The sequence below is a fragment of the Rhinopithecus roxellana genome, chromosome 5, assembly GCF_007565055.1.
Source record: "Rhinopithecus roxellana isolate Shanxi Qingling chromosome 5, ASM756505v1, whole genome shotgun sequence".
NCBI lineage: Eukaryota > Metazoa > Chordata > Mammalia > Primates > Cercopithecidae > Rhinopithecus > Rhinopithecus roxellana.
Window position 1 is genome coordinate 23,065,848 of NC_044553.1, and position 15,986 is coordinate 23,081,833.

Here is a 15,986-nt window from a genome sequence, read left to right on the forward strand (position 1 = left end):
TAAGGTTTACTTTAAAACACTCAACCAGTTCATGTTTTTCAGAAGGCATTCTGGATGCCCTGACGGGGGAATGGGACCCTTCTTCCCTCCCCCCAAGAACTTCAGACACCTGCTCTATCCTGCCTTCAGCCCCCAGGCCCCCTCCTTCCCGGGTTTCCCTCACATAAGAGAGTCATTTAATGTGATACATAACTCAGCCCCGGCCCAACTCACCCACCCACACCCTGGAGAAGTTTAGTCTCCTCATCCTCCTCACCCTGCTGCCACCATTTCTAAAGGGTTAGTAAGAGTCCGGGAGTCATGCAGGCCCTGGGCTTTCCCCAACCGGCTAGAAGAAGGAAGTAGACGCCCTCAGCCAGCTGGGGAGCTGGGCTGGGCGCCAATCTGTATTTCGGGGTTCAGTCCCATGGGTGGCAGCCTGGCTGAATTACCAACTGTGCTAAGGGCTGGGGTCACCTGCCCAGATACGTTGCATAGCCCAAGCCCATGACAAAAGTCTGAGTGGAAATGGAACCCTCCTTCTCCCACACACCAAAATGTCGCCTTTTGGCAGTGCGGCCCCCAATCCTGCAGGTCGCCTGAGGATCACGCTGCAGGCGCAGGGCTTCGCTGTGTCCTGCCTCCTGGAAGGTGCTGGCAGACCACCAGGGTCGACAGCCGGCACAGCAAATGCTGGCGGTTAGGTGCTCAAATAACATTCTTCATTCCTCTTTTTCAAAGTTGATTTAGAGCAATCGACAGGTTAAAGCCTCATCTGACTTCATTACTTTTAAAAGCTGTCTATTTCACAACTGTCACTTTTCATCACTTAGCTCAAATAAATACCTGAAGAAATGAATTGAAAGAGACTTTCAGATCATGTTTATAATTCTTGGTCGCTGCGTTAACATTCCTAATGACCTGACCCTCTGAGTTTCTGCAGACTTCTAAATTGGGCCGAAAATTCCTCCTTACATACTAGAAAACTTCAAGGAAGGTGAGGTGGCCGGAAATGCGGCTCAAGGGAGAGGTGCAGCGGCTGCATGTCGAAGGCGCAGCAAAGCATCCCAGCAGCTTCGAGAGCCCAGGCCCGAGACCCAGGGCCACAGAGAGGGGGACAGCTCACAGGTCAGGGGATTCCCGTGGAACCAGCTGCTGGCAGGAGGGCCCCAGCCTCCCAGCCGCTCCGCCCGCCCGCGTTCCTCGGGTACCGCCGACCATGCTGCAAAACCACGAGAAAATTCATGCCAGAAGGAAACGCTGTTCATTGGGACTATTACTATTATTATTTCTATCACTGTTTCAAAAATGATTTTAAAGGGCCCCCACGACGGCAGATTAGGAGTGGCAGAGTGAGAACCATTTTCTCCCAGTCATCTTTGACTCAGAGCTTGTGAGACACTCAGAAAGAGCAGAAGCGTGGAAACGAAATCGTACGCACTGAAGTCCGTTCAATAAATTGAAATAGTTTCTTCAATTTTGCTACCATTTGCTCAAGCCTTCTAGTATTACCAGCCGGTGGTAATACTTTCACTTTCTCTCTCTCTCTTTCAAGCTCTATCTCTATCTCTGTCTCTCTCTCACACAGACAGACAGACAGACAGACACACACACACAGAGAGAGCGAGCTCTAAGAAAATAGGGGGAAGAATACAGAAAAAAAATAAACGAAAGCAGAGGTAAGAAAAAAAACTACAGAAAATAAAAGGAAAAGGAAGGGAAGAAAAAGGAAATGAGAGAAAAGAAGAAAGCCAGGAAAAAACAAAAACTATTTTTTTTTTCTTTTTTAGTTTGGGGGACAACTATAGAACACATATTTTCCTTCTTTTATTTTTTTCTTTGAAAAAGAACAACAACAAAACCCTAAGCTGCGTCTCTGAGCTTGTAGTGGATTGGGCGCTTGCTCGGTGTGCCTGGGCCGAGGCTGACTCCAGCTCGCCGCTCCCCGAGCCTGGGGACCTGCAGCCCCAGCGTCCGCCCCGCCCGGGAATTTCGAAGATTTCTCCCGAGCGGCGGCGCGCGGAGTGTGCCTCGGGCCTCTCGCCACCACAGCTCTCCTCGCCGCCGCCAACCTTCCCCAGTCGTGGCCTCAGACCTTCGCCCACCCTGCGGACCTCTCGGCCTAGGTGGGTCTGAGCGCTCCCGACTTTCCGCTCAGAGGCTTTAGGAACCCCGAGTTAACGTTGCTCGGTGGCCGCTGCCTCGCTGCGGGGACGCGGCGGCGGATGCGCTCGGTGGCGAAAACCTGGGCGCGCTGCCGTACCTTGGAGCGCCACCTAGCCGCAGAAACTGGAATGACGCCGCCGAGCCTCCCAGCCTGCTGCAGCCTAACTTGAACGTCACCCAGACTTTTTCCCTAATCGAAACCCTCAGAGAAGTCGCCACGCACAGGCCTTCTGACGGGTTAAAAACCATTATCTGTGACCGACAGATCCCACAGTGGCTGCATTGGGATGAAGGGAAAATAACAGGAGAAGGAGAAAAATATATAGGCACAGTTTCACCAAGTCTAAAGTAGTCACTCAAGCTGGGGAGCTGCTTTCCTAGAAAGGATAAAATAAATGAGACATGGTCTTTAGGAAGCCACTAGTTCGGGCCGCCGTGTATTTCGGGTCATGCAGCTGCGGCCAATGCAGATATCTCCCATGAGGTGGTGCCTATAAAGTCATCCCTTCCCAATTATGATTTCCACCAAAATTCACTTATTCTGGTCAGTCCAGCATTAAAGGCGTTCTGCAGTGCCAGTCGCCAGCCTACTGGGACACTGCAGCCACAGCTTTTGGCTCTGCTGACTAAATAACCATAAAATATAGCCCCCAACATGTACACCTATCCGCTGGTGAAAGTAGAAACTGACAAGAATTGCAAATTACACAGCCTTTCTTTCCAAGGTGCAACTGGGTATTTGACACTATTTTATCCAGTTGATAACTTAACAGGTTTGCCCCAATCTTAACATCCACACGACCATAAAATACACAGAAAACTTAATCCACTTATATGGTGAGCCTTTGCTTCAATTTGTCTTCGAAGTGCACCATCCCAGAGATGGGTGTTTTAAGTTACAACAAATGTTACATGCCAAAAATGGTTTTAAAGTAGAGCATCTCTCTCACAGTCCAGTGAGGATTTGTGTGGTTTCTTTGTTTTGAAGGGAGGAGCAGAACCTTTATTTAATGTAGTTTTTATTACAAATTTCAAATATTTTTTTTTTTTTAAAGGAGCTCTGTGGACCCTACAGATAATGGGAACTGAACTGGGGACTATAGGGTGGAGTTAGAGTTTGAGTTAGAGTTTATTTGGTGTTGTGTAAGCCCCTGTATTTCCCTGCCCGAGCAATCCCAACATAGAGATCGCTTCTTGAAACTCCGCAGTCCCCTGAGTTAGTGGAGTGAGTCCCCAAAGGGCAGGCAGGGGATAGAGTGAGTGCCCCCTCTCCCTGTAACCAGGGCTCCTCCTTGCTGATTAGGAGCTCTCAGATCTTGCTCAGAAATTACGCCAGAAAAACAGCCAGGTTGGCTTTCTGGCTGGTTTGTCTCTTCTCCATCAGGCTAGGAAAGATTTCTGTGAGACCACACAGAAGAAAGGCCCCAATTTCCTAGCAGAACTTGAATGAGCATTCCTAATAACTGCCAGCTAAGGAGGGGTGGCCCGGGCCCTGGGGGTCTTGAGGCCTGAGCATGGGGGTGGGGGTTGGTGCTAACATGGGGAGAAGACAGCTGATGAAAGATAATAGGGGGAATTCCCAAGAGGGTCCTGGGGCCCACTGATGGCCAGCAGTGAGAAACTAGGACAAAAACGGAGGAGAGGAAAGCATAGAAAATGATATGTGTGAATCTGCATGCCTACAGTTTGGAAAAGGAGTTCTGAACTGGAAAAGGTTCTCTCTCTCTCTCTCTCTCTCTCTCTCTCTCTCTCTCTCTTCAAACTCCACCCCACCCCCTTCTTCTCTCCCTTCATTTCTCTCTCCTCCACCCCTTCCTCTTCTCACATTCAGGTTTTCTGTTTGTTTGTTTGTTTTTTTTTTTCACCCAATAATGCCTGGAGATGAAAAATGATTTTTATTGCTATTACACTTCCTACCGCAAGATGCAGTGCAAGGCGGCCGAGTTTGTATTACAACTATGTCACAATGTTTCACTGATGCAAAACATGTAGCCAGAGGGTGTTGCTAATGACTCCTGGATTAGAGTGAGATTGAGACTGGGAGAAAAAGAAAAAGAGAGAACAAGAGACAGAGGAAGGGAGGAGAGAGACGAATTTCATTAGAGAACGGGGAAAATCACTGTATAATCAGCTCTAATAATCTAATCAGGAGATTTTCAGATTTCCAGGTTCTCTCCACGCTTAAGACTGTGAGCTAGAGAGAGACCATTATCCTTTCAAACACCACAAAGGTTTTTTTGCATGTTAATAACTATTAATTATGTTTACAGCCAGTTAAGTGAAGAACTCTCCTTTGGAAAGAAACTTCGGAAAACGCTTAATAGCAGATTAAAGCTTTTTCCTGGAGCCAAGGTCGCTTGGAGGGAGGTGGGGGCAGAGTAATCACCCAAGGGTGTGCCGAGCCCGAGGCAGCTAGCAGAGGCTTAAAGCCCCTGCCCGTGGTCGTGCACACAAATGTGCAAACGCCTGTGACTGCCTGTTGGGGTCCAGGGTGCCCCGTCAGACCCGTGGCGGAACTCATAGGCGCAGCCAGCCGCCCGGGCTCGGCTTCCGCTTGGTCTTGGCAAAAATGTCCCTCCGGGCTCCGAACTCCCCGGCGCCCTCCCCCGAGACCAGCTCTATTTAGGGAATCGGGAGGTTTCGCGGTTCCTACCGTGGCCCAGGCAGGTCCCACCGCCCAGCAGTCCGCTTCTGCCCCCCGGGGCACAGCAAGGAGGGTGTTCCCTCGGGGCTGCGGCCCTTTGAACCCGGGGAGCCCTCGGCTCCCGCCAGGACTCGCGGAGCTCGCTCGGGGCCCGGCTGCGGAGCCGAGTGTGGGTGGCGGGTGGCGTTGAAGGGGAGTGGGGGAGGCTGGAGGGGATGGAGGGGCGGGGGCGGGAGCCGGGCGTTAAGCCTGGAAGCTTGGCTGTTTACCCAAACGATTTTCCTTTCAGACCCGAGACGTCAATGAGACAAGATCAAACTCCCCTTCTCATAGTGCTTGTGTGGGGTTTGTGTGTGTGTGTGTGTGTGTGTGTGTGTGTGTGTGTGTGTGTGTGTATGTGTGTGTCCTCTTCCAGGAGGGGTTTTGTGAATGGGGGCTCCAGGATGTCGGCTGGGAGGGACCAGAGGCCGGCCCGGGCACCAGCGCCTCCTCCCGGGGACTGGGAGAAGCCGGTCGGAGGGCTCGAGGTCTGAGCGCACCGAAGGGCGCTGCGCCCCAGACACAGTGGTCCTCTGGAAGAGAAGCGAACAACAGGAACACAGGCCACGGAGAGCGAGGGGCCGCGTCCCCAAAGGCCCAGCCAGCAGACACATGGGCGTGTGCAGGAGGGGGAGGGGGAGAATAATATGAATCACATCCTCCTTCCAGTCCCTTAATTTCCGATCCCTCCAAAGCCACTGGTTTCTTCCCGACTCCCTCGCTCGAGATCTATTAGCTGCAAATTAGGCCAAGGTTTTGGCGATTACGGTGCAATTCAGGCCGAGTGACACGCGCCGCCTGGCCTGTGCCTGGGTCTCTCTTCGCACTGCAAAATGGTTAGAAACGAAGAGAGGATGGGTAGCCTGTATTGATAAGACATTGGTCATTTTAAAAAGGGCCCCGACCGAAGAATATCCAATAGCCTGGGGAATCTGGGGAAGAGGGAAGAGGAGCTAAGCAGGCTGAAGTATGAGCTGTGGCGCAGCAGGTGACAATAGTCCTGGGCACGGCTCCTGCAGTTGCTCTGGGGACGAACCAGGACTAAAATCTCGTTTAAACAACAACAACAACAGTATTAATATTACTGATAAAAAGAATCAGAAGGCAGTATATTTATTAAGATCATAAATTATTAAAATCTTACATGAACATTGTATGTATAGTTAATGGCACTACCTCCCACAACTCATTGCTCACCAAAGATCGATTAAAGGCTTAACTAAAGAATTCTTTCTGGAAGAAAAAGGTGTCATTGCGATGCTCTGACTCAGCCTCTATTGCTTCTTCTGCATCAGCCTGGCTCTACTGCCCCCCACTCTTCCCATATATGCATCCCTTACTGAAGGATTCTCTCTCTTTTTTAACTGACCAACCACCAACTCCCTGTCCAGAATATTCTTATTTAACCAGAATTCCCCTCTGCTGGTGCTGACATGGATGGGGCATATTAGGAACCTGCTAACTCTTCTTCAGGCCTCTGTGTCTTCTGCTCAGGTGTCCCAGGCCTGGAAAACACACTAGGGGGGGCTCTAGGGGCCTCTGACTTTCTCCCGCATGTCAGGGGTAGAGGGCTGCAGCTCCAAGGCTCAGAGGGGGCAGAGGCAGCTGATGGGCCTCTGGGTATGAGTAGAGGTGCTTAAGGACCTAGCTAGGCATGTTATTGGCCTGGAATAAATGTGTGTAAGAGGGGAGATGCTCATGGAGGAAACCGGATGTGCCTAATAATGATTGACACCACCATCTAACATTTATTAAGCGCTTACTACGTGCCAGTCACTGTGTCCACATCTCTGGGGCCTCCAAGCCTGAGGACAAACCACTATGGCCAAGGGTAGGCCTCTGAGCCGGGTGGCTGGGCCAGGGCAGGCAGCCAGCCAGATAGGTGTCCTTGTGTGGCTGAGGTCAAGGTTTCCACTTCCCAGTCCGTCCTGGGGTGGCATCCAGGAGCCAGACCGAGGCGTCCTCCCCACCTGCCCGCCGTCGTCCCCTGACAACCACTCCGTAGCGTGTGGCCACGAGCTGTGCGGACTTCCAGGCCAGAGGGGAGGTCAACAGGTTCTAGCCACGTTCGCTCTTCTTCGAGCTCAAGTCCTTAAAAAGAACGTAGACTGGGCCGAGAGAGCCGCGAAGGCCAGGCTCAGGCAGATGGGGAGCGCTCAGTGCACCGAGGCCAAGTCCACAGCCAGTTCAGGAGCCCCGCGTCCTGTGCCTCCTCCTGCTCAGGTCGCGGCAACGCTGCACCAGGAGAGGTGCGCCTCCCTCGCGGTGCCAGAGGGCGCTTGACTGACTCCCAGGCTTCAGCAGTGGAGAAGGCGGCCCCCGGCTTTCGCGGCCTGGTATGCTCCCAGGGCAGGGGCCAGGCGCGGCACTCGGGCCGCTCTCCACGCCCCACCCCGCCGGGGTGTTCTAGCCTCCAGCTCCAGGCAGCCAGAACGGGAGTTTTCCTCCATTCTCCGACTCTTCCTCCCATCCCCCTAACGCAGGAGGCTGAGATTCGCCGGTGACCCAGTGCCGCGCCCCGTGAGAATGGAAAAAAGCAGGCGCTGCTCTCTGTCTGGAGACAAAAGACCTCTGCTTTCAGGCTCCCTCGGGCTTGGCCACTAGGTCTTTCGCACCGGCTTCCACCTATGCAGAGGAGGTAGGAGCAGGTGAAAGCGGCGATGCAGCGAGGGCTCAGCCAGCGAGTCTTAATTGATCCCAGAAACTGAACACCTCCGAATCCACCGGCATAGGTACGACCAGGCATCTGCTGCAGAAATACACAGTCTGCCCCCAGCACCCCTCAGCAGCCCCCATCCAGCCATCTTCCTATAAAGGGGCCCCTGGTTGCCGGTGTTTTCCTTCTAGTCTGATTGCAAATCACCTGGCAGCTAGAAACCCTCGCCCCCTGATATCGACCTGCAGAGGTTACTCCTTTCCCTAAAAACGACTCTGGCTTGCTTTCTTCTACTAGACCCACGGGAGAATTCACTGGTTTTTACATTAAAAAACAAAAACAAAAAAACTTTAAACTCTCTCTGGGTGTGAGATGTGGTTGGAACTCTCCGAGTCTCCTGGTTCACCACACTAACTCTCTGCTGCTCCTGAAAAGCTAGTCCTCTGAAGAAGAAATAGTCTTTTCCTGCAGTCTATCATTTCGGTATTACAAATAACTACCGTGGAGCGAGAAATACCCACGGCTTGAGAATATTGATAGATGATAGTAGCGATATTCACAATCGATCCCTTAATAGGCAGACGTCATAAATCATGTTCAATGCCCTGACAGCAGAGTACTTCACATAATAATATAATTAAGATTAAAACTCGAGAGGTATTGGAGGCAGCGGGTATTGATAGCTTCAAAAATTACATTCTGGATATGACGATGGCACGAAAAAGGACCTTGGGAAACTATAACCCCAATCCCCAAAAGTGGAGTCTTCTGGCTGCTCCTGTCTTGTGCTGAGCCCCTCCCGCCCTCCTGTCCCTGCACACACTGTTTTTCCCCACCAGTAACTCGAATCTCCCATAGGTCTGAGCAGAGAGTAGGCCCACTCTTTCTCAGAAATGCTATCCAGTAGGATAAGAATTAATAGGGTTCGGATGAGTTCCTTCGATTTAGGAACTGTTTAAAAATTCATTCCTTCAGCCTCGAATATTAAGTTTTTAAAAAACGTTCGGCAGACCTAGGAAATTATGCTGTTTGTTCTTTCAATACAATTAGGTTCCTGAACAAAGTTTTCAAAATTACATATAAATAACTGAATATATGCAGATATGCCAATCCACTTCATCCCTGAAACTCAACTGCCTGTACACCTTCTCAGAACCTTGGGCCTCAGGACAAAACCCCAAACTTCACATTAAGAGTAAAAGCAGAGTGGTCACATCCCATGCAGCAGTGATAGTCTGCTCTTTGCTTCATGAGCAGAACTGATTATAAGTGCAGCTGAAATTATTTCAGAGTGGAATATTAATCAAATCAATCAGAGCTGACATTTGAGAAATATTTGAAAGTCAGTGGCAATTTACAACTTTGTTATTGGTTAAAAATCTTTTGCCTTGTAACAGCAATTAATAATGCTTAGAAAAGAACGATTTGGAAATCCCCTTCCCATTCTTTTTATTTTTCTCTGGCTCTTAAAGAAGGAAAGAGAGAAAGGAAGCAAATGAGTGATCAGTAGAAACAGGAAAAACACTGAGTCGTTTGTGGGGAGAACAAAACTGGAAAATATAAAAGAAAGGGAAAAAAGATTAACCCCATGGGAGGCCATCAGGAAATAAAGAAAATACAGGAGGAGCGGTAGTAAATCAGAAAATGAATTCTGTAACCATACCCCATGAGCAGGCTGGCTAGAGGTTGAATTTCAAATGGCCCAGAAACCCCATCAAAATGAACAGTGCTGCTAAAATATCTTGAAAGTAGCTCAGCTCTGAATCCAGGCAGAACTCAGGGTATTGTCTGTTTTGTTGTTGTTAACAATGTATTTCTTTATGGCCCAGGAGCAGCCGTGTGCAGGCTCTTTCCCAAATTCAATCCCTGGAGACCAGACTGGCTTTCATGTTTCTGGTGTTAACTCTTCTTTTGGTCATAGCCAATCCCCCCACCCACCCATCTTACACTGATTATTAGATTGTCTCAGCCCCACCTAAACAAAATACCCAAATAATGACTTGTTGAATAACTATAAATCATTTTGGCCTCTGAGTTTGGAAAATCATTTCAGTGAAAAGGCTTTGCTGTGAAATGCTAAAGAAATTCCCAACCTTCTGCTCACTGAGGAAGAGCTGCTACTTTTATTTGTTGAGCTTTAATTTGTTGGATGTGGAAATTTTTCAGGTTGGTTAAAAAGGATGGAGGAGAAAAAACAACTTTGGCAAACTTTATCTGGACTTTACTATAAGCCCCAGTTTTGTCTCATTGAACCCAAGCTGGGTCTACAAAAAGTAGCTAGAGATTGAGATTTATTGGACTCTAAATGAAAAGATTCATTTGATATAAGAGGTTAACTCAAAGTTCCTACACCGTGACTAGCTTCAGCAAATGCCTTTGTTGGGTCAGCACAAAAGCAGTTCAAAGAAATCTTAAAAACACACCAAGATATAGACACACAAACACATTCTCCCAGTTAAGCCACAAATGCAGTTCTCTTTTCTTCGTCATTTTTTTCTGTCATTACAAACCTCCAGCTTCTTTCTAAATGGCTGGGATGGTCTCCCCTAACCCATCAAACTTTGCCATTTTGTATTTTTTGCTTTTGCTAGAACTCAATGAAAGAATGAGGGGGTATGAGAAAGTAAAAGGGGGGAAGTGAACTAATTTGGATAAAGCAGAACACTTTGTAAATGAGGTACATGGAGGATAGAGAGATACAGATGGAGGAGAGGGGCTCTAGGACTAAAAATAGGCATACTGGTTGGAAACTGATGAAATGGATTTTCAGCGATCAGTCTATGGATTCAATAGGAACCTGACAGAACGTAAGGATGTGATGAGGAGACCATGAGTGAGAGTGAATTCGTCAGAGAGAGTGAGAAGGGAGAAAACAGCAGCAAGGACCTGAGATCCCTTGCAAGGAGCAGACTATGGAGATGCTAATGAGGGAAAATTAACCTTGGGGTTGGGTCTGTGACATGGGCCTTCCACTGAATGTCTGATCCAGGGGCTGCCAGCAGCTTCCCTCTGCACCAGCGAAATGAGATAATCACTCTGAAACCTCCCAACCTTGGTGCAAGCAAGCTCTGAGACTGTTGTGGAGAGCAGCTAACTAACAGCTCTTTCCAAAGAGACAAACAAATAGCAACTAGGACCACAACCAGGCACCAGAGCAAACCTGTAGCTGTGGGTACATTTGTTCAACTCTAGAGCCCCTCTACGCTGGCACATTGAAGGAAGGGAGGAGCAGGTGTGGAAAACGAAAAAAATACCTTCATCTCTGTTTGTTCCAGTCTGTCGCCAAAGGCCCTGGATAACCGGGCCTCAGTGAGGCAACACAAGGGATAAATGGATTTTATCTCCAGGAGCGTGGCCACTGGGCCAGGGGATTATTGCCTAGCCAGAGAAAATGTAGTGGGGAGGGGAATAAAGAAAAGAGAAATTGAGGAGGACAGACACAAAAACAAACAAAAAAGAAATTCAAAGGGAAATTCTGAAAGTGGTTTCCTGTCACATACACTGAGACATTAAAACACACACACACACACACACACACACACACACACACACACACGGATTTTATTAAACAAACAAGCCAACAACCAAACGCACATCAAAACCACATTTGCTCCTGCTGTCATAGGAAAAGAGGGTTTGGAATGATTGTAGGGTTCTGGTAGGAACCCTTCTGGCCTTCACTACTATCAGTACCTCCCCACCGCCCCCACCCCCAACCCTCGCCCCAGCATTTTCATAAATGCTCTGAAGTCCCCGCTGGAGAAGGGGCCGCACTAAAGGCTGCAAGCAAGGGGAGGACTCCCTGTTGGAGGCGAAGGGGTCATGTTTCCAAGTAGAGACATCAGCAAACCACAATCTTAGTGACAGTGACAGCGCAAAATTATGTTGAATGTTGCAAGGGGAAAGGGGAAATATAAAATTAGCGCAAAGAAAATGTTTCCCAGACCTTCCTCACAATTAGGGCAGCAGCATATGGATGGGCACAACGGCGGGGTTGACAGCGGAGAGGGTGGGGCCTAGCAGGGAGACTGTGTTGGAGGGAGGCAAAGGCCGGAGTCCTCACTCCCCAGGAGGAAAAGGAAAGCTTCTGGAGAGAGATTAATGACACTCCGCCCAGTCACTCCACTGGGTTCGGAACCTTTTTTGCAGAAGAGGGGATGTTCTAGATTTCCCATCCTGGCGGAGATGACAGTTCAACCACCGGCCTACTCAGTCCCAAAGCCACAGGGCGTTTTAATTAGTGATGAGGCTGGTGAAGGGGCTGACGGAGCCTGGAAGGCGGAGAAGGAAATGCGGAGGGGGAGATTCGCAGCCCCAGACCCCTCCCCCTCCTCGCCGGAGCCTCGGGAGCTGTAGGGAGAAGATGCTGAAGCGAAGTAAGAATTACTTAATAAATTAGCTGCCCCTCTTTAGAACTTGCTGTCAGCCCCGCCTCGGCAGCCACACGTCGGCGGGCGAGACCCCATTGCCTTCTCACTACGCCCCTGGATCTCCATAGGCGCACCCCCACCCCCAACCAGGGCCTTGGACAGGCAGACAGCCGACAGTCCAAGGGATTGGCCCAGAGAGGTGGGAACGGTGGCATTTTCAAGGAGGAAGCAGTTTCTCTTCAATGCGGGAGATTATTTCCTAAGCTGCTTATTTAAAGAGACAGAGATGACAGAGAGAAAGAGAGGTTGATTCCCTTCTTGTGGTTAAAAAAAATTTTAATTTTGCCTTTGTCTAGAAATCACTGTATTATTGTGATTATTAAACAACATAGTTTCCCTTCTTACTGCCAGGCGAGGGGAGGGGGAAGAAAGAGAGAGGATAAGGAACAATTTATTTTAAAAATAATACATATTACAAATAAATGCATTTTTAAAATCTAAACCAGGCAGGTAAAGGCAGATGAGAAACTGCAATGAGAAAAAAGGGTGGGGGGGGGGGGTGGAGAAAATAGTTTGATTATTTAAAGGCTAATCTATGCAGAAGAATCAGAAAAAAGAAACTTGGGGAAATAAGGCAGCTGCCATTTCCTATGTGATAGCTATATGACTTGAAAAAAATAGGAAAAGAAGCTATTCTTAGGTATAGCCAGGGTTGTAGTTTTATACTTTGATTTTAGCAACAAGTATCAAAAGATCTAAACTAATTGATTGCTGAGTTCCTTGGCCCTTTTCCAAAGAGCAATATAGATTTAATTGTATGTTGCTTAAAACTCCATTTCTCGAACAGTGTGAAGCATGTAATAAAAGTCATAAACCGTATCGGAGTTTTTTTTTTTTCCTCCACAAGCATAAATACCCAACTGACACTTGGAAATCTTAGCTAATACTCCTAATGGGTTAAAACAAAACAACAACAACAAGAAAGGCATCTTCAAGGGGTAGCCACATAATAAATTCCAAACTGTTAATCCATTTTAACTCATTCAAAAGAACCTGTAGTTGCAGATGGATGTTTTGCAGAGGCGGGATTGGGGTGAAGAGACCACTCATCAGACACCTGATTTGCTCAGATTCAGTCCATCCAAACCACACTCCCCCAAAGGAAAGAAGTCTGGCCTACAAAAAGACACCAGAAATGTCTCCACCAGAGAAAATGGATCTGAAAGTTGCAGCCGAACTGCCTGACCACAGCTCTCTCTGGCCAAGAGACAGGGAAACCACTCCGCGGCTTTCGCTCCCCGCTGCCCCTAGCCTGGCATCCCCCAGGGAAAGAGACCGGCCTAGAGACTCCGCAGGAGCGCTCCAAAGCGGTGCAGCAAAATCCACCCCGTCCCCCTCCTAGGCAGCTCTCCCTTCCCCATTGTCCTCCGTTATCCCTGACCCCCAGTTGCTGTTGGGGTCCAAAACCACCCGCGGGTCCCCCTCGGCCAGCTGTATCTTGGAGAAGCGAAGAGTCCCAGCCACGCCTGCGATTTGGTCGGAGATCTGCCGCTGCAGCCAAGTTCGCCGCCGCCATCAAGCTGGCGGCTGCGCGCGTCGCGGGCCGTGCCCTGGCGTGGCCAAGCGGGCCGGCTGCAGGCGGAGATCTGTAAAAATCCACGTGAGCCGCCCCCTCCTCCTGCTGCCCGCGGCCCCTGACACTGCAGCATTGAAGCCTGCCCGGAGGTCCCTGAGGTCTCCGAGTGTGACAGTACTCAGCATAGCGGGTAGATGGCACAATTTTCTAACATTTAGAGAGAGGAACCCACGCTGGGAGCAATAAGTCCATTTAAAAGCCCTTTATTTAAAAGGAACAAAGATAACTGACAAGCGAAGTACAGAGACATCTCAATGAAATTTCCAAAGAAGAAAGAGAAATCAGAGGCTAAAGCAAATGCGAACTGGGCTTGATGGAACAGGCCAGCACTTTCCTCCCCCTCGAAAGGAGAGCAGATAAAAGACAAAAAGAAAGAGGTGGTGGTCACTGGGTCTGTGCGGTAAGTATCACAGCCCAAACCAAATTCTAAAAGTCCACAGCCACTAAACTTTAAAATGGCCGGGTGGCCTCGGTGGGGGAAGGTAGGGGAGAAGCCAGATCAGTTTGGGGGAAAGAGATATGGAAGTTTTGCCCCTACCTTGGAGGCTCTTCCCCAACCTTTGGTAACAGGCACCTCTGCTTTGGCTTGGGGTCTGGGGAGCTCCAGGAGGATGGGCATGCAAGGCACTCGTACTGGGCACACCTGAGCCCTTCCAAGGGGCGGGGCACCAGAGGCTTCTGTCCTACAGTCACCTTTCCTACAATGGGGCCCAGGGCTGGGCCGGGTCAGCCACGATCCCAGACCCTAAGATTTGGTCAAAAGCAGGGCACTTAAGCTCACATTCAGAGACGTGGGTACAATTGTGCCCCTTCCAAACTAAGAAGGGCACGACGGCACCCACTGATGTCTCCTGGCAACGCCAAGACAGCCCACACTTCATCTTGTGCTCTGGCACCGCCACCACCCTCTCCCTCCCCACCAAACCTACACGCCAGATCCGATCCCCTTGGCCAGGAGAGCCTCAGGCTGAGAGGAGGAAACAGAGGAGGGGGCGAGAGGCCAAGGGATCGGTGAGGCCACCTCTCTGGTCGTCCAGGTCGGCCTCTGTCCCCGAGAGACCCTGGCCAACCAGGACCAGCGGTGGGAAGGGGCGCCGCAGCTATCGCCCGCAAGGGGTCAAATGATTGCATTTGGGTGGGTGCTCGCCGACATATTTGCTGAGTAAACCTTCCTCGCTGGGCTGAAGGCGAATCCCCGTTGATAAATCCATCATTACCGTTCGGATTCAGGGAGGCAGCCGCGCCACTAAATTCATCTTACATTTGTAGCGCTTTAATAGACATTTATTAAATGCTTTTAGAGAGAGGCATGGGGCGCGTGATTACATCCTAGTTATAGACAGAACATAAAGACCCACGTTAACACCCATTTGCAGGAAGGAAGGAAAAGGTGGGGAGGGGGTGGTAAGGCAGAGAGATGAAGTGAGGAGAGGCAAGGAGAGATGGAGCGGGCAGGGACACGGTGTCCAGGCATTATTAACGAGGGCTGCCTGGCGGGAGCAAGGCTAGAGCCTTGGGAAGTTGCAGGCTGTGGAGAGAAGTACTAGCTCCCCTCGCAGTTCCTGGAGCTTCCCTTCCCTTGTCCCCCACCCACAGTCCCAGCGTGGTGGACTCGTATTCTGTCAGGGAACAAGGGACGCCGCACTGCCGACCCTTTCTGTCCCTCCAACCCCCACTGCTTCTTCACTTTATTCCAGGCCTCTCCAACTTCGACCCTTTGGAGTGGCCAAACCAGAAAGAGAAGAAAGGAAGTCCCCACATGCCCAGGACCCCAAGAACCCCTTTAAAGCAACCTCTTCACCCCATATCACCCCCAACCCAGACAGCAACAGAGCTGGGCCAAGCCTCCTGCAGCACAAAGCAGACGCCCAGGCCACCGGGCGGTGTAGATCTGCTTGCTCAGAGGGCTCCTTGGCCTGGCAGTCTTGCGGAAGGGCCCCCTGCTCTACGCCAGGAAGAAGCCATGCCACTTTCGCGCCTTCGATCATCTCGTGCCTGGGAACTTGCCCTGGACTTGCCCCGCGCCCCCCGACCTCATCCTCAGGGAGCTAGTCCTGTAGGGATGCCTGGGCCTCCAAAGGGCCTAACGCCTTCCTGAGGGCCCCATTAGCTTCGCCTAAAAGCCCAGTCCCCGAGCTCTGCCGGCTCTCCGTGTGCTCTCACCGCGCCCTCGATCCCCCGGGACGCAGCCACCAACCCGGGCCGGGACAGCAGGTCTCCGGGCCCTCCCTGGCTCTTGGTAAAGAACACTTCCGCTATCTCAAAGTTGCCATAAGAAAATAAATACAAGTGACATTGTACTGGGCCAAAGCTCATTAGTTCGTTGTCCAGGCCTAATAAAGGAACAGAAGCGCAAATTATAGAGTTCAGCTTCAACACACGCTCTGTCACCCGAGATCAGCGCACCGAGAGCCTGATTCCAATTGCTCCGAACTTGCTGCGCAGTTCGCCCCCCACCCCCTCCTCTCAAGCAGGAGGTTGGGTGGAAAAATATAG